This window comes from Mus pahari, chromosome 3 (genome assembly GCF_900095145.1).
Source record: "Mus pahari chromosome 3, PAHARI_EIJ_v1.1, whole genome shotgun sequence".
Taxonomy (NCBI): domain Eukaryota; kingdom Metazoa; phylum Chordata; class Mammalia; order Rodentia; family Muridae; genus Mus; species Mus pahari.
In genome coordinates, this window is record NC_034592.1 from 9,895,402 (window position 1) to 9,922,460 (window position 27,059).

Sequence of the window (27,059 nt, forward strand, 5' to 3'; positions counted from 1 at the left end):
ACTGATTAACACAGACTGATAAGAATAAACCTAAAGCAAAAGGTGAGTAGGGAGACTAGACTGTGGACAACAGTGCTGGGGTCCTGACAGATGCTTCTTTCAGGTGTCCTGGCACTTGAGGGGGGCCATCAAATTAGTAGTTGCCAGAATTAACCAGAATCTCTCTCCTCCACATGTTCCCCCTCATATCTAGAGACCCTTTCCCAACTTCTTCCACTGCTCCGTGCACACATCTTGGTGTGAGCATGGTGAGGCTGTCACAGGAAATCTGGGACCTAAGTGCCATGCCCTTGTCTTGTTCTTGTAAGCCTCAGAAGTTAGGACTATCCAGTAGAGATTTTCCATAAGCACTTACAATGAGGAAAACCCAGAAAACAGAGATGTTGAGTTCTTCTCTCTTGTCATCTGAGACTACAAGGATGAGAGTGTCACTTGGGACAAACACCTTCATTCCCATCTGGCTTCTTTAGACAGAGCAATATCCTCCAAGCTCCCATAGCTGGATGCTACAGTCACCTCCTTGGCAAGCTGAACAAATAGGCCGGAAAATGCTGCTCATAGTCTCCCAGGCACAGCATATTACAGGAGGGAGCCAGATGTTTCCGCTGTGTACCTAGAAGGTGGGAGGTAGAGTGCTGGAAGCTTTATACTAGGGAATGTCCTCAAGACTAGGGGAAAGGGTAGGGGACTTTAGAGCCCTGCCCACTGAGAGTCAAATAGGAGACCATCATGTCAGTATAAAACAGGGCCTTGGAAAGAATCAAATAAGATTCCCTTTAAAGCAACAATGAAATGCATTTTAGAAAAGGCTGAAATAATGGAAAAGTATTAGTGAAAACTATTTTATCAAATACCATTTCATTGACCAACATAAGCCAGGACAAAAATGACAATTTGTTTTGTATCTTAGGGGAAAAACAAATTACAATTTGAAAGAAGAAAAATTTTTCAATATGGTTTTAATTAAAGATTTAAATTCAGTAATGAATTACTTCATCTTTTTAACCGGAAACCATAGTAGATGAGCCAAGTAAACTTTCATTTGTTGTCTTAGGAACTCTGCTTGGTCAGGTGACAACACTAGGACCCACTTATATCACTGATGACAAATTTTAAAATGTCATCACAAGTTTTCCTGGTCAGTAATTGTTCATACAGAATTTTCCATTTTGAACAGATTCCTTTTTCCTTTTTTTCTTTTTAGATATTTTCTTTATTTACATTTCAAATGTTATCCTGAAAGTTCCCTATACCTTTCCCCCGCCCCTGCTCCCCTACCCACCCACTCCCACTTCTTGGCCCTAGCATTCCCCTGTTCTGTGGCATATAAAGTTTGCAAGACCAAGGGGCCTCTCTTCCCAATGATGGCCGAATAGGCCATCTTCTGCTACATATGCAGCTGGAGACATGAGCTCTAGGGGTACTGGTTAGTTCATATTGTTGTTCCACCTACAGGGTTGCAGACCCCTTCAGTTCCTTGGGTACTTTCTCTAGCTCCTCCATTGGGGACCCTGTGTTCCATCCAGTAGATGACTGTGAGCATCCACTTCTGTGTTTTTCAATGTAAGCAAAGACTGGGAGGAAAAGATAGGAAAAGAGAAAGAGGGAATGAAAAATAAAGGGAGAGAGAGAGTATGAGAAGAAATGAAGGGCAATGGGAGCTTAGACCCAAGTGAGCTAGACAGGAGTTTCCTAGGTTCACTCTGATTCTTTTTTTTTAAAAAATTATTTTCTTTATTTACATTTCAAATGTTATCCCAAAAGTTCCCTATACCCCACCCCCGCCCCTGCTCCCCTACCCACCCTCTCCCACTACTTGGCCCAGGCCTTCCCTTGTGCTGGGTCATATAACGTTTGCAAGACCAAGGGGCCTCTCTTCCCAGTAATGGCCGACTAGGCCATCTTCTGCTACATATGCAGCTAGAGACATGAGCTCTAGGGGTACTGGTTAGTTCATATTGTTGTTCCACCTACAGGGTTGCAGCCCCCTTCAGTTCCTTGGGTACTTTCTCTAGCTCTTCCATTGGGGACCCTGTGTTCCATCCAATAGCTGGCTGTGAGCATCCACTTCGGTGTTTGCCAGGCACTGGCATAGCCTCACAAGAGGCCGCAATATCAGGGTCCCTTCAGCAGAATCTTGCTGGCATGAGCATTAGTATCTAGGTTTGGTGGCTGATGATGGGATGGATTCCCGGATGGGGTAGTCTCTGGATAGTCAGTCCATCCTTTCATCTTAGCTCTAAATTTTGTCTCTGTACCTATATCCTTTCATGACTCTGATTCTTAAAGCCAGAGTGTAGCTTACTGGTAGGTGTGCACAGTGGCCAGCCCTGAGTTTAGTTCCTAGCCCCAAAAGAAAGAAAACAAGAAAATAAAGAAAGAAAGATGAGGAGGAAGAGAAAGAGAAGAAGTGAGGAAGAAGAGAAGGAGAGGAGGAAGAAGAGGAAACAAAAAAAGAAAAAGAAAAAAAAGCTTTTTCCCAGTGGTACTAAGTTACAGCTGACATCCGGGAAGCTGCACATTCCACATGTGTGATTTGTTCAGTTCTGACAGACTAGTCCACCAGAGCCATGACCGAACAGAGTCCGCCACTTCTATGTCTCCCTACCGCCCCACCACCACCACCACAGCCCTTCCTGTTCCCCAACTTCTTCACACAGTGAGGTTGAGTCTTATTTTATATGATCACATAGCGTCACATCATGTGTTCTATTTTATAGTATGGTGCCTTTCAGCACAATCGGGTTTTGTATATATTCTGTGTTGATAAGTAGCTTTTTCTCTTTGATACAGACGTGTCTCCATACACAGGTGCCAAGACTGACCAAGCTTGACTTGCCTAGTAACTGTCAGCCATCCTAACAGAGCATCTCCTCCAGATGCAGGCTTAGCATCCCCCTCCCTCTATTCATGTCCAGTCACCACAGACTCCTGCCAGCAGAGCCTGCAAACATCTTCCTCATGCATCCATTGCTTTGCATTTCCATGGCTACCAAACAAACAAACAAAACCATGATAATTTCTTTCCTAATTTTCTTGGAAATCACCCTGTGTCCATTCTTTTCTTCATTTTAGCAATCCCCATGGTACAGTGAGGGTGATTTCTTTCTAAAACACAATCCCTCCATTGCAGCTCCAAGTCTGATTTAACATAGTTTTGTTATCCTCAGGATTTGAGGACAAATCTTTGACTCGATTAACTTGAGTGGTTCCTGTTAACCTTTCTATAGAGGCTGACCTCTGGGTTAGTTACCAGAGCTGCTAGTCACTCAGGTCACACTGTTTCTAAACCCTCTGGCAGTCCCCCATCTCCACCCAGAGCCCATCACAGTTCCTACTATTAGTATGCTATTGGAAGCTACCATTATTTTAATGTTAATATTTATTTTTTTCTTTGAGAAAAAAAAAACTCCTTAAGTACTCCAGGCTATACTTGAAAGTAGAACTCCCCTCTCACTTCCCATCCCCCACCTCTATAACTCACCAAGTGATGGGATTAGGGGCTTGAGCCACAAGTTGAGTTCAGTAACCACCATTTAAAACCGGTTCATCCGAACTGTTGCCACAAACCAGTAAGGGGAAAGTTAAGTATAATTCATTCATATTCTTCTTCCTCCCTCTTCCTCCCTCCCTCTTTTCTCTCTCTCTCCTCTTCCTCCCATTCAACTGTTTTTCTAAGTATTCCTTAGCCTGTATGATGACTTCCAGAATAAATCAAAGCACGTACCCAGTTGTTATATTCCTTCTACTATCTGTCCATTATGATTACAGTACAACCCGAAGTCCTCTGACTGACCACAGGTCCTACTTAATTCAGTTCTTGCTCACACTCTCCTCTCATCCTCTACCTCTGCCTGCCTCTTTCACCCTACTGCAACCCTGACATCTTAACTCTGTGCTCTTGGCTCAACACACCCCCATTGGTCATCTCTTGGGATGCTTTTCCAGCTTCTGAATGACTGGTCCTTCTCATCAGAACTCTCTGACCACCTTTTCTCTTTGGAAGAATTGCTCTCCATCCTGTTGCTTGCTTTTGCTTTCTGTTCCTCTCAATGGCATCCCATCTCACCACATCAGCCTCTACAACTGTCTGGCCATCTTGTCCTTCATAACCTTGTCTCTTTTCCATTCTCTTCACACCACCCAAGCCATACTGTTACTAGTTTCCTTGATGTTTTTCCCGGCTCTCAAGGGCTGTCCTAACTCAAGACTTTAGAGGCATCAACCTTTCTTTCTAGGATATTCTTGTGTAAAACTCCTAACGTCATTGGATCGCTCCTGTCATTTAGGTCCAACTCAAGTGCTGGTTGTAAGGTTGATCTTTTTCCACAACTCCAGTTAACACAGAAGCCCTATCAACACAACCATTACCCTCTACCTTCACCTTTTATTCTTTCTCAGCATGTTAACTATGCAGTGTATTAGCTGTTTTCTGTGGAATAGGGTGTGCCATCCAGCAAAGCAGCAATCCTTTCTGTTACTGCTGTTTACATTCTTCTTAGACAAACTATAGATAGTCTCCCTCTGACTACTGGAACTATCTGAAATTAATTTATATGTCTAACATATCTTCATGTCTCCACCATTTGCCTTACAGCGAACCCGTAAAGACACAGCTGTGTAGAGGAAGAGAAATTAACTCAATCATCATTTAAAATCATAATTGATTTTAGTGGCTGTATTTTCAGATCTCCCTAAACACTTTCTCTCAGAAATGAATCCCAGTCAATCTTTTTTTGTTGTTGGGTTTTTGTTTTTTGTTTTTTGTTTGTTTGTTTGTTTTTCGAGGCAGGGTTTCTCTGTGTAGCCCTGGCTATCCTGTAGACCAGGCTGGCCTCCAACTCAGAAATCCACCTGCCTCTGCCTCCCAAGTGCTGGGATTAAAGGCATGCGCCACCACCGCCCGGCCAATCTTGTGATATACAAACTATGAACAAACAAAAACATAAGAACATAAAACCAGAAAGTGATCTCGGTGGCACATGAGAGGCAGAAGGATCTCTTGTGTTCGAAGCCAGCCTGATCTACATTGTAAGTTCTAGGACAGCCAGTCTGACAACTACAGTCTGACTGTAAAAAATAAAGGGGTTGGAGGGACCACAGCCCATCATCAGAGTAGTCTCCACTGAGAGCAGACACCTGCTGAGCTCTTCCTTTACCTCCACCCAGGGAAAGAGTAGACTCTGGCTCAAAGGCCATCACGCGGCACCACTTTTCTGACCACCCTAACTGGACCGTCCCCTTCTGGGCTGGTCCAGGAAGTCTTAGACAATGGCAGATAGAGGAAGTGCAGCGAGGGTTGAGGCAAAGACATAGAAGGCTGTTGCCGAATAAGCTGGCCCCTTTACCCTTTGTGGAATTTAATAGATTGGGATTGATCACACGATGTGAAAATAAACGGAAGACAGACCTCAACAGAAGCAGAGGGTCTTTTTATTAAAACAATGAAGGGAGGCAGTCTTGGGGGAAGTGGAGGCTGCGCAGATGTTCAGGGAGCTTGACGGTTTCGTGGGGTAGAAAGGGGAACTTTTGGGGTGGACGATTCCATCTGTACATCTGTTCCGCTCAAGTCTCAAAGTTGTAACCAATGTAGGCTGATATTTTGATCTCGTTGGGAACTAACTGCCTGCCGGTGTTACTAACTGGTGAACTCTCCTGTAGGGAGTTTCTCATCTAATCTGAGACTTTTAGTCCTGTGCACCCCTTGAGCACTAACCCTTCAGACCAGCATCTGGGCATTAGTCTCAGACTCTTACAAAGAACACAAAGACCCACACAGGTGAGAGAAGGCTTTCCCTTAGGGCAGGAAGTGTTTTCTTCCAGGGGTGAACAGGGTTTGGAAAAAACAACCCAAACTTGCTAAACTTGCGGAGCCCTTTAGGCGGGGCTTCTCCTCCTGGGCTCTGCTAGCTAGCACCTCCGTGCAAAGCCTAGAGTCTGCGCCGGGTGGGCAGGGCTCACAGCACTTCCTCCCAGAGCCCAAGTCCTTGCCTCGAGGCCCGTCCTGCCCAGAGGCGCCAACCACTCATCTCTGCTCATTCCCGTGCACTTCAGCTCAACCCGGCCCGTCTCGGCTCAGCCCCGCGCATCTCCGCACAGCCTCCTCGCATCTCTGCAAGCCCCCCTCGCACCCCCCCCCCTGCAGTCAAGGTAAGCGGCACCCTAGTCCTGCACACGGGTTTGGGGCACTCAGGCTACCCACACTGCGTGTCCTTTGGGGGTGGGGGAGACTACTGGCACAGGTCCACGCACCAGCCACGTGAAAACGCCCCCCTCCCACCCCCACCCCCACTCCCCGCAGCCAGGAAGCTTCGGGTCCCCTGGACACCTCTTGTGCTCTTGGTCTGGGGCTCCCTCTTCTCCCCCCTGTGTTTTGTTTTAACAGATTTTCTGCTTAAAAAAAAAATGCTACCAGGTCTCAGGGACCCCACCTTAAATTGAGCTAATCTTGAAACAAAACATCCCGTGAGGCATTTTAGGGCACCTCACATTAAGTGGTAGTCTGAGGAGACTTTTGAGAGTCTGAGGACACATAGCTCAAAGTGTTTCCCTTCACTTAAAACTTTAACTGCAGTTCTGCTTTTTGAAGACTGTCTTTCCCTCTCAGTCTCCTTTTCCTTGTAAAAAAATGTGATAAGGATAAGTTTGAATACCAGACAAGGGTTTCCTAATTTAGTTTGGAGTGAAGATGCAGAAAATGCTTTATATCTTGAAAGACAAGGATGCTCTTGTATACCACCACCACCACCACCACTAGAACCCCCAGTACAGGCCCCTCGCTCAGACTTTACCACGTGTACCTCTTTATTCCCCTTGGCAATGTATTTCTCAGCTTTCATACCAAGGTGCAGAGTGACATGTGCTCTCCTCCAGTGTCTCAGCATCTCTGTTCAAAGAGTAGTTTTAGGATAGGAACTCCGAGTAAAGTAGAGCAGAAAAGAGCCTGTGGGTTTATCCTCCATACAACAGTGATATGGTGTGAACAAAAGCAAGCTCACACTCCACTGCTCATTTTTTAAAATCTGGGACTCCAAACTGAAACTTCAGAAAAGAAACTTTGGCTTTCAGACTAAACCAGGAGTTTTGCCTTCTGGGCGTCCCTAAAAAAAAAAAAAAAAAAAAACGGGAGCACGTGGAGCACGTGGGCCTGGAGAAAAATGCTGGCTAGCAAGATAGCAGAAGATAAGAAAAGAGTCCCTTGTACGCAATGACCTTCCAGGTGGTGTTTTTCCTGTCTGATCACTGAACTCAGAGTCTAGCAAATGTAATGTCATCTTCAAACTATTAGCGCTTAACTTTTACATTCTTATAAATATTTGTGACCTTTCTGGTACTTGGTAGATTCTGGTTGTTGCTCTACATCTATAGGATAGTAGCTAGACAGGGATGAACTTAATTACATTGTTTTAACCACACTGGAACTCGGGTAGTAAATGAGATTATACCATATAAGAATGGAGATAATAACAGTGCTGGGAAGGGATCCAGTGGATCACATGCTGCTTCAATCTTGTATTCAATACCAGAGGGAAAAGGAGAATATGCCAACAGACTTTGTTATAAGCTGAAATAATAAACACTTTTGATGGGTTTTGTTTCTGAGAAATTCCTCTTAAAAAGCAACATAATTTCTGGTCCTTATATAAGTTGCCAACATTCCATTGTATTGTGTTTCAACCGTCCTGAGTTACTATTTTTTGAGAAATGTAACTTTGAAATGTGTAATTAATTACACATACTCAATAGGCTCTGCAGCATCCACTACATTCTCTTGGAAGTTTTATATTCTGAGAGTGTATACCTGTTCTCCATTATAGTTTCACTGTGTGTCACCGATAGATTTTTAAAAAGCTCTAAATATTTTCAGATTATATAGTAAGCAATTTATAAAGTTCATTGCCATGAATGTGTGAGTTGTGCTACTTTGAATTCTCAAATGGCATTGTTGCTTTTTATTTCTATTTATTTCTAGTCCTTTTCTATTTCATTTTACCTATTTTGATAAATAAGCCTTTTAACAAGTCTACAATTCTTTAGAATAAATCCAATTCGTGCTCTGTAGTCTATCAAACTATAACATTTACAACATTATTGAACCTCATAAGTGATCTTAGGAACTTTCAAAATGGAATAATCTAAAATAAATAAGACAAGCATGGACATTATGCACATAATTGGAAGGTAATTTTATGCAAAGTTTTAGATAATTATGTGTGTGAGAAAAAATGTATATTGCAGCTCAGCCTGCTTTATTATTTATTATAATAAAACCCAGGACCACCAGCCCAGGGGTGTCCCCACCCACAACATACTGAGCCCTCCCCCATCAATCACTAATTAGGAAAATGCCCTACAGGCTTGCCTGCAGCCCAGTCTTCTGGGGGCATTTTCTTACTCAAAGTTCCCTCCACTCAAATGTCTGGCTATAGCTGTCAGGTTAACATAAAACTATACAGCAAATGGAATAAGGACCCCTGCACTCTCTCACAGCAGTCACTGAGAGGGTGTTCTGATTCCTGTTAGGTCTTTTCAACTTGTTTTATACCAGATCCCCAATTTCTTCCTCATTGCCCAACTCCTATATGAGGCTACTAAGGGCTCTTCAGATGAGCCTCCCCTCGCTCCCTCCTCAAATCCCACTCAACCACTGAAATGGGCCTTAGCTAAAGCATGCACCTTATCCCTACTCAATCCTTCCAAATCCTTTCTGTCCCTCCATTCTAACCAGGGCCAGACCCTCCTAGCCTTTGCCTACTCATGAGCAGGAGATGCCTACGATCCTGTCACATATCAGTCTAAACCAGTCTAAACCCAACCTTCCTGATGTTGTGACTCTTTATTGCAGTTCTTCATGTTGTGGTGACCCCTCTCCCGACCACAAAATTATTTTCATTGCTACTTCCTAGCTATTTTGCTATTCAAAATCATAATGTAAATATCTGATATTTGTGATATCTGATATGCAACCCCTATGAAAGAGTTGGTCCAGCCCCAAAGGGGTCGAGACCCACAGGTTGAGAACTACTATTCTAAACAGTTAACTCTTGTTACAAAGGAATGGTCACCCAGGTGACACTTGATCCTTTCAGAAGTCAACAAAATTCCCTCACATAACCTAATAACTATCAACTCCTGCCGTTCTCTCCAAGATCTCAGTCAGCAGGCCTATCTTACTCCATCACCCTCCTAGGTCCAAACCTTCCATGACTGTCCCCTTGACCCTAATATTTCCTTGGAACCATGCCCTATCTTCATCTCTGCCATTGCCCTTCCAGCTCACACTGCTCCCATGCCTCAAATTCCTTGACATTCATGCACAGATACTAACCATCCTCTCAATCCCTTCATGCAAGATTCAGTCATCTCACTTACAGACCCCCAAACCCCAGCTTGGTTTATAGACGGGGCTACCGAAAATAACCTCCTTAAGCCTCAGGTTATTCCATCGTCCAGAGCCACCCCAACTCTCACAATACACCTTCATTAAAGATAACCTTCTGGCCATAGGTACCATTTCTCAACAAGCCAAACTCACTGCCTTTAAACAAGCACTAATACTGGCTAAAGATCTTTCTGTTAATATATATTCATACTCAAAATATGCATATAAAATAATTCATTTAAATATTCTAATGTGGAGCAAAAGAGACTTCCTCACCCAAAAGGGGACCCCAGTCATCAATCTCTCCACTGTCCAGGACCTTTTGACTCTGTCCTTTTTCTTTCCAATACAGCAGTAATCCATGAAAAAAAAACAACAACAAAAATACATCTTCTCTCTCAAAACAGAACGTGCTGACAAACTAGCCCCCACACTCAGACCTTAATCTGCCCTTTCTCTCTTTTCTTACCTATCACATCCCTCCTCTTGTCCCCTCACCCAAGTTTTCTCACACAAATACCCTTTGTTTCATCTATCTAATCGGACCCTAATTTCCATCCTACAAAATTATGGATAAAACAGTATTATCCATTTCTGAGACTGACAGATCCATAAAGCCTCAACAGACAATGATAGTTACCAAAAAAAAAAAAAAAAACCAAAACCAACCAAACAAAAATATATGCATGCCTGTATGCCTCTCTCTCTCTCTCTCTCTCTCTCTCTCTCTCTCTCTGTGTGTGTGTGTGTGTGTGTGTGTGTGTGTGTGTGTGCTTGTATTTGTCATTGATACCTTCTCTGAATGGGTCCAAGCATTTTCTACTACCAATAAAAGAGTGCTCACATATTCATTACAGAACTTACTCCCTGATTAGGCTAGTCATCATCAGTACAATCAGATAACAATCCAGAATTCACATCCTCTTTTTCCCAAAATATTTTAAACTACTTAAAAGTCTCCTAGATGTTTCACATTCCCTATTACTCCAGTCTTCTGTCAGGGTTGAAAGCACAAGCAATAATATAAAAGGAACCTCATAAAACTCACCCTAGAATTAATATAGAGTTGGGCTAAACTCCTGGACCTGGAATTGCTCAAACTGAGAGCCTTACCTAAACAAGACAAACAACAAGACAAACTTGGGGGATCCCAAAGACTTAAACCATCCTAATCTAGCTAACTTAAGAACACAGTTAATCAGCACTGTCTCACTTCTGGATAATCAAGATAACTGCAATTGTCTTTAACATGTGTGAAAGGAAGAAATGAAAATTAAGGAGCCCTGTATTCACACATACAGTGTTGGTCAGTGATATACTGTGCAGTGAGGGACTTCTACAACTGCAGCATAGAAACATGGTCCCCAGGGAGACTGGATGAGGCCCTTCCCCAACACAAAAGCTTATTGTGCCCAGAGATGAAAGAGTTTTTGTTTTCAAAATCTGAGGCTAGATTTGGAATAAAAAGATGCTTTCTCAGTATGCAGCTCCCCTAGAAGCTACTGAAAATATCAGGGACAATGGTAAGGTGTTTAAAAGCTGAAAGTTCTTGCTGACAGGAGCCTGATATATCTGTCTCCTGAGAGGCTCTGCCAGTGTCTGACAAATACAGAAGTGGATGCTCACAGACATCCATTGGACAGAGCACAGGGTCCCCAGTGAAGGAGGTAGAGAAAGGACCCAAAGAGCTGAAGGTGTTTGCAGCTCCATAGGAGAAACAACAATATGAACTAACCAGTACTCCCAGAGTTCCCAGGGACTAAACCACCAACCAAGGAGTACACATGGAGGGACTCAAGGCTTCAGCCACATGTGTAGCAGAGGATGGCCTTGTGGGACATCATTGAGAGGAGAGGCCCTTGATCTTGTGAAGGCTTGATGACTCAGTATAGGGGAATGCCAGGACAGGGAAGCAGGAGTGGGTGGATTAGTGAGCAGTGGGAGGGGGGTGGGATAGGGGGTTTTCAGAGGGGAAATTAGGAAAGGGGATAAAATTTGAAATGTAAATAAAATATCTAATAAAAAAAGAAAAAAAAGCTGAAAGTTAGGAAGCAGTTCAAGTGGAGCCTGAGATAACTAACATTGAACTTAGTTTAGTAGCAGGTATCAAGGTGTGTCATTGTGAAGTGATAGGGCTGGCAGAATGCCACTAAGAACCGTTGGCTAGAATGACATAGAGTTGTAGGTCATGACCCCTTTGGCAAACCTCTATCTCCAAAACTGTTTACAGTATGATTCCCAAGAGTAGCAAAATCACAGTTAGGAAGTATCAATGAAATAATTTTATGGTTGAGGGCCAACACAAAGAACTGACTTAAGGGGTCACAGCCTTAGGAATGTTGAGGACCACTGCCATAGGTAGTTCTCTACAACAAAGGTACAGTCCTCAACCCTTAGACTTTCATCTCAAAAGAACAAATTTTGCAGATGTGACAGGATGAAGGAGATCCCATAAAATATTTTCTACTTATTTCATACTGTGTTTCATAACTGCTTTTCTGACTGAGTTTATCTAGGACAACTGTATTTGTGCTATTAACAGGTGCCTTATCTCTGCCATTAGCATTCACAAGTGGCAGTTACACCCAGGAACCAATTAAGCTTGGGATGCAGTGTTATTTTCGTTTGGGCATAGTGGCTTCCTGGGGTTAAGGATGGTACCTCTGAGGGATTACCCCAGCCCTGTCTCTTATTGCTCTCCTTCCAATTCAGTTCCATAAATAATTGGAGTCAGCCAACCAAGATTCACTCTTGGTGTATTTAGAATTTTGTGGCTTATATATTTCCCGTATTGTAAAAACCAAGCAGAAATGAAGTCCTGTGTGCTGTGAGTGTGTGTAAAGGAAGTGTAGCACAGTGAATACTGGACAGAGAGGAAACCCTAAGAGGTCATATCCTCATGATTCCTTTATGGAGTTGGGGCTGATACCTAACATATGTTTTAGTTAGATTAAGTTTTCTCAATGTAATATAGCAAGAACTTCATTTTCCTCCCTATTTCAAGTATTTTTTATCTTTTGAGGGTCAACTATGTACCAGTGTGACAAGGTATAAGATAAGAAATGGTCCCTTGTGCCCAAAAGATTGCAGCCTAATGGGAAGATGTGGCCTACAGATAAACATGTGATAATGTATTATGCACACTGATAGGTGCAAAACTCATGAAGTAAAGAAATGATAGAAGGGGCAGTGTGTGGGAATGACCTCGGTGTGCTTTGAAGGATAAAGGAATGTTCAGGTGGATCAGTGGAAGAACTTCAGACACCAGACACATGGGACAGTGTGGCAGAGCTGGAGCATAAGATATATGGAGAGGAATGGAGCAGTTATGAGTAATATTCAAACTGTACCCATGTGATGTGTTCTCCATGCCCAACCATGTTAGAGTAAAAGGCAGAGGCAATCAAAAAAACCTAGTCATAAAATGCAATGCAGATCATACATGGAACTTTGAATTTTGTAGAAGCCACATAAAAAGTCTAACAAACATAATTTTGCATTGATTCCAATCACATATTTGATGAAATATCCACAACTATCTCTAATAGATGCTCACTATTTTAAAGTATAGCAAATTTAAAATGAGAGGAAATTATTTCTTTTTTCATACAGTTTCCAAGATACTTTGGGGAGTTGTGTGCACAGCACATGTCTGTTCAGCCACAACTCAAGTGTCAAGTAGCTTCATGGTCTCTGAGTAACTGGACAGAGCAGCTTGAGATAAAAGCGGATGAGTAAAGGGTGTATTAGGTGAATTCTGAAGTCAGCTAAAGGAGAGGGAAGGAAAGACTGTTTGCTTTGGTTTTATCCCTAGCACCTGACTTGAAGTCATATTTAAATCTCACGTGATTTATGTCTGTAGCCCTGGATGTTCAGGAACTAGCTCTGTAGATCAAGCTGGGCTCAAACTCAAACCTCTGCCTCCCCAGTTCTGGAATTAAATGTGTGCACCACCATGCTGGGTTTTGTTTAATTAGTACTCTAGCAACAAAGACAAGCTCAAATGTGTTTTCTTATTATGCTTCCTCTCCTCTGCATGCTTATTTTATGTATTCTGCCTAAAAGTGACAGGAACAGAAAAATAACTAGAAATTAACAGCAGAGCATGCTGCCCTAAAACCCACATCCGGCCCAATGTGATCTGTTGCCCTAGGCAACACTGGTTGTCAACTTTTATTTTGTTTTCCTTTTGGTTCACCTGCTAGTTCACAAGCATAACAGCAATAACAGAAGCTATTCACTTGCAGTGGCTTTCTAACCCCCAAATGCACTCCCCTCTCAGGCAGAGTCAGAGTCAGAAGATTTGGGGTACAGAGCTGGAGACATCTATGGTATAGCTTTAAAAAGTCTTGGAGTGTGGACAGCATGGTTCTCTACTGTTCAGATAATGGAGCCTCTGTCCTAGAAACTCTACTTACAAATGCTCAGGAAGTGTGGACATGTGGGATGTAGGTATATTATTATGGCCTTAGGGGTGTGTGTGTGTTGGAAGGAGAACATAATAATAAAAAACTAAAACAGGGATAATAAAATAATATCTGGTACTAAACGCACACATATTTTTAGTTTCCTTCTAAATTATAACCAAACTGTATTTACTTGAATGGGATACCATGTTAATTGCCTCCTCCAAGAGAAGTCTTGACATTTAAATCTGAATTGTCCCTCCAGGCTCCTGTTTTGAATGCTTAGCCTCAACCTGTGGTACTATCTGGAGACCTCTAGTGCAGTTAGGAAGCAAAGCTTAGCTGGAGGAGATAAAGTACAGCACAAGTCTTTGAGGGTATGCCACCCTGATCCCATGCTGGCTGTCAAATATCTCCATCCAGATTCACTCAGGTGCCTAAACACTGGCAGCTTCCTGTTGGAAATGGTAAGTACACAGAGTGGTCAACATTGGGTTATTTAAACCTGTTTAAATGCAGACCAGACCACAGCACTGAAATAAGCTGTATGAATATTCAGCAGAAGTACTTGGAATAGCATCCAACTTATTTGAAACCTTTGGAACAAAACAAAATGAAAATGCATTCCCCTAGAAATCCCTAAAAATAAATCAAGTATTTTTCCCGTATGTGTCCATATTTGAAATAACCCTGTATTATTCAGATTCTTTTCAATTGTGAAACACATCTTTCATCCAAAGGACACAAAGTAGAAGATAAGAACATTTCTTTTCTTTTACTTCACTCTCCGTGTTTAGCAATGGCAGTGAAAACCTGTGTACTCTGTGGGAGACAAGTTTCAGGATCCCATTGAACATCAATATTCACAGATATTCAAGTCCTCTACCTTTTGTACCATTTGCACAGAACATATACACACATTTTTATTTCATGTATTTTGGATCATCTTGTAGTTCTTTAACATCTATACTAAAACATAGCTGTTATAGGAATAACAGTGACATTAATTTACTTAGGGAGTAATAACAAAAGGGAGTATGTATTAGGTGTGTATAGTGGCAATCTCTGCACTCAGAAACAAAGGCAGGACGATGGAGACTTGGAAACTAGCGCAAACTATGTATTAGCAAAACTCTATCTCAAATGAGAGAGGGAAGTGGGGGGGGGGAGGGAGAAGGAGCCTGTACATGCTAAAAAAAATTATTAGTTTTTCATTTTGTGCAGACTTGTCTACTGTTATAACCCCTGTAGTTGGTCTTTGCTACTTTATGTGGTTTTTTTTCTCCACCATTGATCCCTTCAGTTCCCCCACCCCATTACTAGATAGGAGAGAAAGAAGAATAGAGGTGTGTGTGTGGGAGAGAGAGACAGACAGACAGAGACAGAGACAGAGACAGAGAGAGACAGAGAGAGAGAGAGGGGTCCATGAATCTAAATTTCTTTCATTTTGTTGCTTTTTTGAGCATGACTACCAACAAACCTCAAGCGACCCTTCTGAACAACCAACAACCCACCTCTTGGGACCCTAGCATTTATATACACTCTGAAAAGTCCCCAGAATTGAAAACATCACACATTCGCAGGAACTATCTGCAGCTGGCAAAAACACAGCTCTGCTAGAGCATGAGGCAAACCATAGTCAGCTGCTTCAGACAGTCTGGGATTAAAACAAAACATTTTTATAATATTTCTGTGTTTTTAAAGGAACCAAGTTTCCAGAATTGTCAGTCCATCCTCCTCCAATCACTGTCTTTTATCCACCCCATACTCCTCCAAGCCTCCTTCTTCCCAGAGAGTTGCTGCTGCTTTCATGTCTTGTACAAGTGGCTAGAGCTTCCGTGAGCTCTTGATGCAATGACCATGTCACATAGTGCTCTGCTCTATCCTCCAGGTCTTATAGTCTGCCCATCACTCCCTCTTCCATGATATCGCCTGGGCCTAAGAGTAAGTGACATGGCTGCTCCATTTTAAGTCTGAGTATTCAGTATCCTTATTCTCAGCACTTTGCTGGTTTACAAGTCTGCTTTGATCAGTGCTCACTGCCAAACAAGGCTTCTCTGTTAAGACTAAGATTCTGTGCTAGTCTATGAATATAAACGTGACTATTTAGAAAGTAGTTTAACAACATACCTATTTAGCAAATCAGCAATTACAGTTTCCCCGTATAACCTGTGACGTCTCTGGCCATCAGCTTTTGAGTGCATTTACAGTACCAGGCATATGTTACCTCTCATGGAAGTGGGCTCCAGATCCATGCAGCAAGCAATTGGTTACACCCAGAACAGTCATGCCACTGTTACACTGGGCATATCTTGTCTGGAAAGTCAGTATTGTAGCCTCAGGACTTCCCACTGGTCAAATTGTAGATGACTCTCCTCTCCTAACACCTTGCCTAGCACCCTCCAACACTAAGCATGCTCACTAGCAGTAGGGAGCCTCCAGTTCAATTCCAGTTGATTTCATTGTAAACACAATTTTTTAATAAGTATTTTCTCAAGCTTGGTGAAATCTTCAACTGGTAAGCCAATCCAATAAGGACAGTCACCTATAGGTGCAAAGTTAATTTCTTGCTCTCTTAGAGCAAAGTCTGGTTGAAGTGATAAGACAGGGTATATTAAAGTCATAACAAGCTAAACAAGAATGTCAAACGGTACAGCTGATAACCTAGCAACAACTTCTAAATAGCTTTGTTTAGAAATGAGAATGGGGTTTATTTTAAATGATCTTTCTCACATGCAGCGTTAAACTACTTTGGAAGGCACAGAGGAAAGAAATCAGGCTGGGAGCCTGTTACTTACTTTCTCAGAATTTAGTGAGTTGAAGAGTTGTTCTCTACCAACAATGGGAACTCAATAATTTTCTTAAAATAACTGATCTGAGACTGCTTTGATCGTTGTAACCATTTTCTTCTACTTTTGGGACTTTGATACCCTCAACAACATCTGTGGGTAAGTTTAGCTACTGTGTAAATCATATTCTATTTTCTATTCTCTTGTTATGTATCTTTAAATCCTTTATCAAGCCCTATGGAGTAAATAAATAATGAAACTTCTAAGTTATTAATCTTCCCAACTTGATTTTCAATTATGAAATAAAAAGCTTGGACCAAGTTAAACTGTACCCACTTTGTAGCTCTTACCCTTTGACATGTATATGAAGGCAGGGTTGTCCAGAGAGTGAAGTATTTGTGTCACACACAAGGTCCCACAGGGAGTCAGATATATTCATGGTGCGTTTCCATTGCAGAAATGTCAAAACAAAACAGCACAATGGGGCCAGTGAGGTGGCTCAGTGGGTAAAGTATCAGAAGTATGAAAAGGGATCTGCTTGTCACAACCTCAGGTACCCACTGTGGCTCTTAGAATGCATCTCCTCTGGGATACTTTCCTGTAAGCTGATGTTTAGTGGGAGGAGAAAGATGGAGTGAATTTGGAGCAATGTGCTGGGGATAGATTGTGGATGAGTTCATCCTAGGGTTTCTCTGAGCATGTCTTCTAGCCAGCTTGGGAGATGTGAAGTTGACCTATTTGGACTGAGGCAGGGCTGCCCTGCTATACCCATGTGGTGGGGCTGGCAGGAAACACTAGTCTCTCCCTTCCTGGGTTTCACCATCAGTTTGCCTTTCTGAGGCTGATGTACATTTGATGGAGCTAGTGGTTGCCTCCTCCTTCTGACCTTCAGTGTTCAAATTGCCTACTGACCTGGCCTCTGTCAATTATGATCATCCCAGAGAAAGGCCTCAAAGGACAGTTTGTCCCTGGTAAATGCTGACCTTGAAGAACCAAGCAATCTCTCCACAATTGATACCACAAGAGAATTATTTCATTTTTGGCTGGCATCTCTGCTGCAGAGTTTTATTCGTGCTACTTAGGAATGTGCTGATACAATGAGCTGAGTGATAGAGTGCTTTAAAAGTTTTACTAATAGTCAAATGAGGAGATGCAGAGAAACCAGTCCACTGCTTACTTACCTAACTGAAATGAAAATATAGGCCATATATTTGCTTACTATGAGCATGATATCCACAATAATTACCTGTGTTGGTACTTTCTATTTAAAGTATGAAAGTTGCATGTTAAGTTTTGTGAAACATGAAATGCGTAACTTCTAGAATTTGTGTTTCTTTCTGTATCTGCTGATTCAGCTATTTGGGAATGTAGGTGTTTTGTTGATACTGCTGCTGCTGCTTCCGCTGCTGTTTCCAGTGCTAGGAGTAAAACTCAGGGCTCTGTGCATCTTGGAGATCTGTGTATGGACATGTGTGTGCATACGTGTGTGTACATACGTGTGTGTGTGTGTGTGTGTGTATGTATGTGTGTGTGTACATTTGGGTGCATGAGTGTGTGTTCCTGTGTGTGCATACTTGTGTGTGTGTGTGTGTGTGTGTGCGCATTTGGGTGCATGAGTGTATGTTCCTGTGTGTGCATACTTGTGTGTGTGTGTGTGTGTGTATGTGTGTGTGTGTGTGTGTGTGTATGTGTGTGTGTGTGTGTGTGTGTACATTTGGGGGCATGAGTGTGTGTTCCTGTGTGTGCATGCCTGTGTATATGTGGATTGTAGTTCTGTCATAACCTATTGCTGTCAGTTCTGTTGATCACAGATACTAGCTCACTGATACAAATACTTGCACAAATCATTCAATAAGTATTTTATTGAATGTGTATAGAGATCACATTGTAAGTTATCACATTGGGGAAAGAGATGGAGGAGGATCAGCCTGGATTGCGTAGTGAGTGATTTCCAGGCTAGCCTGGGCCATACAAAGATCTTGTCTTAAAACAAACAAACAAACAAACAAACAAACAAAAAACTATCTCTGCTTTCAGTAGTATTCATTTAAAAAAAACTTATTTTCTATAAAAATCAACTTAAAATGAGTCATTTGACTAAGCAAAGGAGCTTTAGATCCATTTTAATTTCTGTAATTTTAATTACAAAAGAAGCCTATTAAAACCCGTAGCAAAAGCATGGGATTAGATTTTTATGACATTAAATGAAACAATAATTACTTACAATAAAATTCCCAAACCATAAGCAGCAAAAGAGAATTATATCATTTGGTCTCTGACCTAATTAAAATCGTTTGTGCTACAGTGTCTTCAAAAAGGCAGGAAGACCATGTAGAGAATGAAAGAAAACACAGGTCATATCTCTAAGAAGGGACAACTGTCAAGAATATTTAAGGAAATCTTGTAATGTAAAAATAAAAACATAATCTACTTTAAAACTGGACAAAAGGTGTTAATTGCTATTTCTCCAAAGAAAGAAAAGTGGTGGGGGATGCCAATTTAAGTACATGGAAATATGTTCAACATCATAAGAGAAATGCAGCTCAAAAGCAGTGAGAGACGTCACACCCATGAGGACAGCTGTACTCAAAAGACAGAAGACATGGTAGATGCTGATGAGGCCCTGGAGAAATAAGGATCATCTAAATAGCCATAATTGATGTAAAAGAAATATGCTTCCAATGCATATTATAATTTGGATGGACTTTGAATACATTATGCTGAGTGCAAGAAGCTAGATACAAGAGGACAAATACTGTATGATTCCATGTGTGTATGAAAAACCCAGAGTGCACAAACTTTCTATCAAGAGAAAGTAGCTGGGTGGCTGCTGAGGACTCGAGCTGAGTCAGGTGAATGGGCAGAGTCTCTTTTAAAGGAGAAGAAAGTGTTCCAAAATTAGATTATGATGGTAGTTGCACAACCTGCAACTATGCAAAAATCCATTGACATGTACACTCTTAATAGATGAATTTTCTTTTTTCCTCTGTATTCAAGGAACCGCGGAGAAGATGAAAGGCTTCAGAAGCAATCTGTGCCTAGGCTCAGTACATTCAAGGAGTTGGGGGATGATATTTTAATGCTGGTTATTAATGGTAGAATTTATGGAGAGGGCAGGATGGACATTTGAAAGGTGGCACTGAAGAGGTTAATAAAGATTAGACAAAAGAGGAATTTTAAAACCACATTGAAAAGTTTCAGAGTAAATCCCTCGGTTGGTAGAGATAACACGAAGAACTCTGTAGTGTCCATCTAGCTGATTCAAGAGGGGGAGTCTGTAGGTATGGAGACAAATAATATACTGATGAAGGAGTCATGGTGATGTGTGAAGAGGACCTGGACCAAGAAGGGAAGGAGTGGGACAAGACTGGGAAGGCTCGATTGACAAGACAAATTAGCTATCTCAAGAGTAGGTAAAAATTCTTAAAAGAAGTGCTTGGGTCTTTATTTAGTCAAGATAAATAAAGATAATGGTGTGATATATGTCTTTTATTTTAGGGGTTGAAGAGGCTGTCTGGGGAAAGGGATGCTCCTGTGTATGTGGTTCTGGCCTGCAGCTCAGCTGACAGTCCTCTGCCTAATGATTGGAGACAGGCAGAACTGTGGAGTCAGCCTGCTAGTGTTTGTTCTCAGAACCTTTTCTTCCTTTGTCTCAGCTGCTTCCTGCACCCCAGTATAACCTCCTGTCTCGGATCCGCTTTCTGACTTTCTCTTCAGCTCCCAAGATAACCTCAGGCTTGTATCTTGCTAGACCACAAGCCAGGGGAATTCTGTGTGGGTGGGTGAAGAAGCTGGTAGCCATGTTACATCTGAGCCCCTCCTGGGATGCCCTCCTAGAAATGCCCAGTACGTAGGAAGTGTAATTGCAGGCTTAAGAGTGCATCTAGAGAAGGAACCTTAGATGACTAAGATATTGTACCCTTGCCTGGTGGTGGTGCTTTAATCCCAGCACTCGGGAGGCAGAGGCAGGGGGATTTCTGAGCTGAAGGCCACCCTGGTCTACAAAGTGAGTTCCAGGAGAGCCAGGGCTAGAAACCCTGTCTTAAAAAGATATTATACCCTCACACTGCAACAATGCTAGAGAACAGAAATAACTGTAGCATAAAACAAGGAAGGCTTACCCCAAACACCCTCCAGATCACAGCTAAATTAACTATATTTTAAAAGAGCAAACTTGTTGGCACATTGACTTTAGAATGCGGTTAAAGCTGCATCATTACTAATATTTGTGAAACAAATGTTTTTGCTAAGCCGTTGTCAAGACAGCCCCCATCGGCAAAAAGGAAGATAAACAGAACCAAAGGTTCAAGGATTTAGTGGATTGTCATCTGACATTTATACTGAGATTTTATCTGGAATGGTCCATGAACACTTGATTAAAAACAATTAACCATGCATACCTCCCAGTTCATTTCCTCTTAGCATCCATAAAAAATCAAAACTGTATTGTAGGTTTTATTATTATGTAGGTTATATGTTTATTGTAATATAGGTTAGTATAGGGCTGGAGAGATGGCTCAGCGGTTAAGAGCGCTGACTGCTCTTCTGAAGGTCATGAGTTCAAATCCCAGCAACCACATGGTGACTCACAGCCATCCGTAATGAGATCTGATGCCTTCTTCTGGGGTGTCTGAAGACAGCTACAGTGTACTTACATATAATAAATAAATAAATCTTTTTTAAAAAGAATCTAATATATATATATGTGTGTGTGTGTGTGTGTGTGTGTGTGTGTGTGTGTGTGTGTGAGTGTGTGTGTGTGTGTGTGTGTGTGTGTTAGTATAACCTACATTAACTGTCTCAATTAGATCTAGATGTCATTGAAAGTTGTTATACTAAAGCAAAGTGTTAGGGATAAAATTAGAAATAAAATCTACAATATGCTACCCCTAAATTAAAATTATCTATTAAAATTGTCTTTTATTTTCTGATTCAAATTCTGGTAAAAGTGTGAAGCTCTGGCTTCTTTGATGTCCTTGAATAAGTTTTTGCATTCTCTTGTATCCCATTCTCTATTTTGGTCCTATACTGTTACTGTTCAAATTTCATTATCTTTTCTTCTCCAAAACTTCCTTTGAATTGCACTATGACTAAATTGTAATATCCTCCCCTACTCCTGTGTGTGTGTATGTGTGTGTTTGTGTGTGTGTGAACTCTTTTACAATCTAGAAAACACACACACACACACACACACACTCAGAAAGGTGATTGCCATTAGTTTCTGGTAAATACCTTTTATTGAGTTAGAAAAAATAGCAGCCATTTCAACCTTACTAAGAGGATTTTTAAAATCAGCAATAGCTATTGATTATTTCATCACCCAGTCCATTTAAACATCAAGGTGATCATATATTGAATCACCGTATACTATTTTGATTTGGTTTTGGCTTTTGAGACAGAGTTTCATGTAGCCCGAACTGCCTTTAAAATCCATACATAGTCAAGATTGACCTTAAACTCCCAATCCTCCTACCTTTGCTTCTTACATACTCAAATTAAGGTTGCACTACTGCTACCAGAGTCTTTTAATATTCTAATTTAGTGGATTATTCTAATATATTTCACACCAATCAGCTATCCCTATATTCATCAATAATAGCACATACTATTATAATATGGGTAAAGAAACTCCACTTTATGCTAAATATCTGTATTGGTACCAACTAGTCATTTGTCTCTGAATCTAGTCCCTGGAAGATAGTTCACAGTAACCCAGCCTCAGCGACCCTCACCGAGAAATGTACAGTCATGACCACCTACTTGTTATGATAGTACTAACTGCTTTTTTTTAGCTTCTGTAATTTGTATGTATGTGTATGGTATGTACATGTGTGTGGAATATATGAGTGTGTGTTCATTTTCATATCTGTGTGCAGGTGCACATGTGTACAGAAACCAGAAACCAGTGTCTGGTGTCTTACTCAACTGCTCCCCACCTTACGTTTTGAGACAGGGTGTCTGAGCCAGGAACCAACTTATTCAGCTGGATTGGTGGGCTGGCTTCTGTCCAGCACTGGAGCTGCAGGCAGTGCCGCCACAGCCTTAATGTGGGCTCTGGAAATCTGAACTTAGGACTTGTGCTTATATGGCAAGCGCTTTACCAGCTGAGCCATCCTCAAAGCCATTTATTTTATTCATGATGCTCATAAGTAATATCAAGAGGCTGCTTTTAATTTTCAGACTGCTTTTCAAAATAACAACTCTTGTCATGTCATGTTCAGTCTCTCCAAAAGGGACATTGGAGTTTTTTAGAGTTAGATTTTAAAGATTTATTTAAGAATTTCATAGGATATATTTTGACCTTATTCACCCTTCCTATTTCCTCTGCCCCCATTCCTCTCCCAACTTTACCTCTTCCTCCTCCTCCTCCTCCTCCTCCTCCTCCTCCTCCTCCCATAACTCAGTGTGTGTTGCCCTGATATGCAGGGATATGGAAACAACCACTGGACGTGGGCAATCTAGCAGGGACCATACCCCTGAAGAAAACTGACTCTTAACACAACCAATTACCAACAGTCCCTTGGTTATGAGTTAGAATTTTCTAACAGTGTATTTTGTCTGCTTTGTTTACTCAAGGATCAGTACTCTGGTTTCCAGGCTTCCTTCCTATCTTCTTATTTTTCCTCAAATACTTGATGATCTTTGGTTGTTACTTCATTTCAATAGAAGGACTAAGATAATACAGAAAGCTGCTTGGATTTTCTCAGTGGCTGTAGCTAGTCATCTTCTTGACTAGGAGTCGAGCCCCAGGGCTCTCCAGATGATCATGCAAATGTGTAGACAGGCAGCTCTTCCTTTCAGATTGGAAGGTGGTCAGACTCTCAACTCTCGTTGAGTGCTATCTGCCGAAGCCAACAAACCATCTGTCAGAAATGAGCATTAAGGTGCTAAGCACATCTTCCCGGGATGTAGACATTTCTCTTTCTGCTTTTCTTGACTGTGATCGATTGACAAGTTGATTGATTGAATTAGTATCTGTTGTGAGGTCCCAAGCTTTCTGGGTACTGGTTACTTGTGTCAGGAACCGAAGAGGTAGTTCTCGTACTCTAAGGTGTAGATTCAGTGGAAGAACAGTTGTTACTATCCTTTCAGTTTGAACGTGTTATTTTGTCATTCCAGTGGAGAGTTAGGAACAAGCACAAGCTAACCCATCTGTTGGAAACTGGAGGTTTTTAGTCTCTTTCAGACACACATCCCTCCATGCAAGATCACTATTGCCAGTGTCTCTATGTAGTCGCCACTATGAATAGTTACTGTGCTTATGCAATTATCATAATTTATGAATCAAGTTTTCCTGTCATCATTTTACAAGTGAAAAATAATGTGAGTTTTTTCCCCAGTAACGTAAGTAAGTTAATCGAGATCATGGAATAGTTGGCATTGAACCCAAATCTCATGCATTCAGTTACCATATTCACACTGTTTCTGATGATAGAGCAGCTCCCCAGTACCATTTGAATGGCTATCAAGAATAATTCCAAGTTCTCAATTCATTGCTTTTGTTTTGTTGACACATAAATTAAATATATAATTAGCTGAAGTGAACTAACTAAAGCAGAGAACTCTGAAACTCTGGTTTCCATTTAAACCTGGCTTTCCTTGAAGCTGAAAGGAGATAAATGAAAAGGTTGCATCATAGACTAGAGAGAAAGAAAAACATAGTCAAGTAAAGAATGGTCTCATTGTCCACTTGTCAAACTTCCCCTTTAAGAAACTGTGTGTAAGTATCCCTCACAAAGTAACTGAAGAACCTCACTGTGGAGACGAGCAGATAAGCTGCTTTGCTTCATAGATTGGCTCATGTTCTGACTAATTAGCTGTTACACTTCATATATAAGTTAGTTAAACCGCTATGCAATAGAAAGTTACTATGGCGCTCAAACACAAGGTCATTCTTAGATAGTTGGCATATTCAAGGATACAGACTTCTACATGTTCCATGACAAATATCTCATAATTGTGAATTCTGGCATGTATTCTATACTGTGATGATATGATTATTAACTATATGATTAATACCCATCCTGAACCTCCTGATGGATTCTCCAAATGACACTTTTTTTTATTTTATTTTTTATATTCATTTTCTTTTTCAATTTTTTTGTTTTGTTTTGTTTGTTTTGTTTTTCGAGACAGGGTTTCTCTGGGTAGTCCTGGCTGTCCTGGAATTCACTTTGTAGACCAGGCTGGCCTCGAACTCAGAAATCCACCTGCCTCTGCCTCCCAAGTGCTGGGATTAAAGGTGTGCGCCACCATGCCCAGCTTCAACTTTTTTTTAATTAGATATTTTCTTTATTTACATTTCAAATGCTATCCCAAAAGTTCCCTATACCCTCCTCCCACCTTGCTCCCCTACCCACCCACTCCCACTTCTTGGCCCTGGCCTTACCCTGTGCTGGGTCATATAAAGTTTGCAAGACCTAGGGGTCTCTCTTCCCATTGATGGCCAACTAGGCCATCTTCTGCTACATATGCAGCTAGAGACACGAGCTCTGGGAGTTCATACTGGTTAGTTCATATTGTTGTTCCATCTATAGGGTTGTAGACCCCTTCAGCACCTTGGGTTCTTTCTCTAGCTCCTCCATTGGGGGTCCTGTTTTCCATCCTATAGATGACTGTGAGCATCCACTTCTGTATTTTCCAGGCACTGGCATAGCCTCATACGAGACAGCTATATCAGGGTCCCTTCAGCAAAATATTGCTGGCATATGCAATAGTGTCTGGGTTTGGTGGCTGATGATGGGATGGATCCCCGGGTGGGGAAGTCTCTGGATAGTCCACAAATGACACTTTTAAAGCTCACATTTTATGTTATAAAAAATGTTGTTCATTTTTTGTGGTTCTCTGACATGACTACATTTATACATGCCATTCATAATCTACCTGGAGTATAGATATGAATTTATGAAGCTTCTAAAATTAAATATTGTAAGATATTATAAAGACAGTTTATATGGAATTAAGTTGATCACAACAACAAAGAAAAACAGTTCAGAGAATAAAACACAGTATGTTATGATTAATTTTCTTGATGTCTACCATTTGTTAGGTGTCTTAATGTGATATTTTTATGTACTGAATTTTGACATAAACTGGCCATTTAATGGACAATTTTATATATCACTGATTCTGTGGGTTACTGAACATTGCACACACAGCAGAGATGGCTTATCTTAGCTCCCCAATGTCTGGAAAGTCCTCCTTGGAAAAAACTTGAACAGCAGCATCAGCCCTTTTTACAGATCCTCCTGGTGTCTTGAGTTTCCTAGTCAGGCTCCTAGTCAGAACCCAGCAAGGTGACCTTCACACAGACATCCTGTTTCTGTGTCATACTGCATTCTGCCCCAGGAGTCTATGACCTGCTCAGTTTCAAAGGATATGCTTTGGGCTGGACTTAGTCGATCTCTCAACCCACGGGAGAAACAGGGTTCCAATACTCAGGTATGCAAGGAGTCGGCGGGGTGACAAACAGACACAAACACCAGAGAGAGTGTTGAATCTTGAGTGTAATTTCTCAAAGCGAGCATCAGACTTATATTACAGAAGAAAACAAGGTAGTTAAGTGATACATTAAGGTCATCCAAGGTACACTGAGGTTGCCCAATGCAAAATGACTCACAATGACAGAGGAATGCATACATAAAAGATAACAAGAACTAGGCAGTGTTTACAACTGGGATAAAAATCAGTGTTTACAACTGGAATAAAAAAAATAGCCCCACCTAAGTTCACCTTATTCTTAGAAGCCAGGGACAAGGGCTTCATGCCCTTGCCATAGTTAATCCATCTTCTCCCTAGGCCACTGTAAATTCCTGTGTATGGGAGTGACTCAGCTGTTATTCTAAGTATTTATTCTAGTTCCTTCTTAGACCACAACCTTCCTTCTTCCTAGGTCATTGTAAATTCCTCCACATGGGAGTGACTCAGCTATTATTCTAAGTTTACTTTGTTGAACTAGCCCTGAGATTTCTAGCTCTTTTCCAGTAAACTGTAATGCCTGATTTCTTTCACTATCTCTCTGTCAACACTGGAGGCTTTTCATCTGAATGAGAGGCATTCTTACAAAATTCAAAGCCCAAGTTTGGCTCAACAATTTCCTAGGATATTGGAACACTGGTGGAGGCTAATCTAACTTAGCTATATGTCAAATCATTCCTTGGAGGAGCTTATAATAAAACAATATTGAAGGAAAGGACACAGATCCATTCACTGACTCACATAGGGACAAGTTTGGAGCATTCATGCTACAGGATGCCAAAGCTCCAGGAGACTAAGTTTCCATGAAATTCTTTGCCTCAGGACTGTGTCCAAGCTTTTAGGCTTGCCATGCAGACTTCACTAGAGTGGGTGTGGCACAGATGGGACATAGACCTATCCACAGACAATTTCTTAATGGGAGAAGTGTCAGATCGGAAGTTAGAAGTGAAGGATCAGAAACCAAGTTTAAAACCATAGCTACTGTCATAGTTAGACTGTGAATAG

At 41.4% G+C, this 27,059-nt stretch overlaps 1 protein-coding gene across 1 annotated transcript in view; it reads left to right on the top strand.

Annotated features, from left to right (window-relative positions):
- The first annotated feature begins 5,747 nt into the window (after positions 1–5,747).
- The window catches only part of Apbb1ip (amyloid beta precursor protein binding family B member 1 interacting protein), a 94,387-nt gene continuing 73,075 nt past the window's right edge, over positions 5,748–27,059 (top strand). Inside the window, exon 1 of the mRNA XM_021195186.2 lies at positions 5,748–6,150. The gene's annotated coding sequence lies outside the window, so the exon portion shown is untranslated. The remainder of the gene's footprint in view (positions 6,151–27,059) is intronic.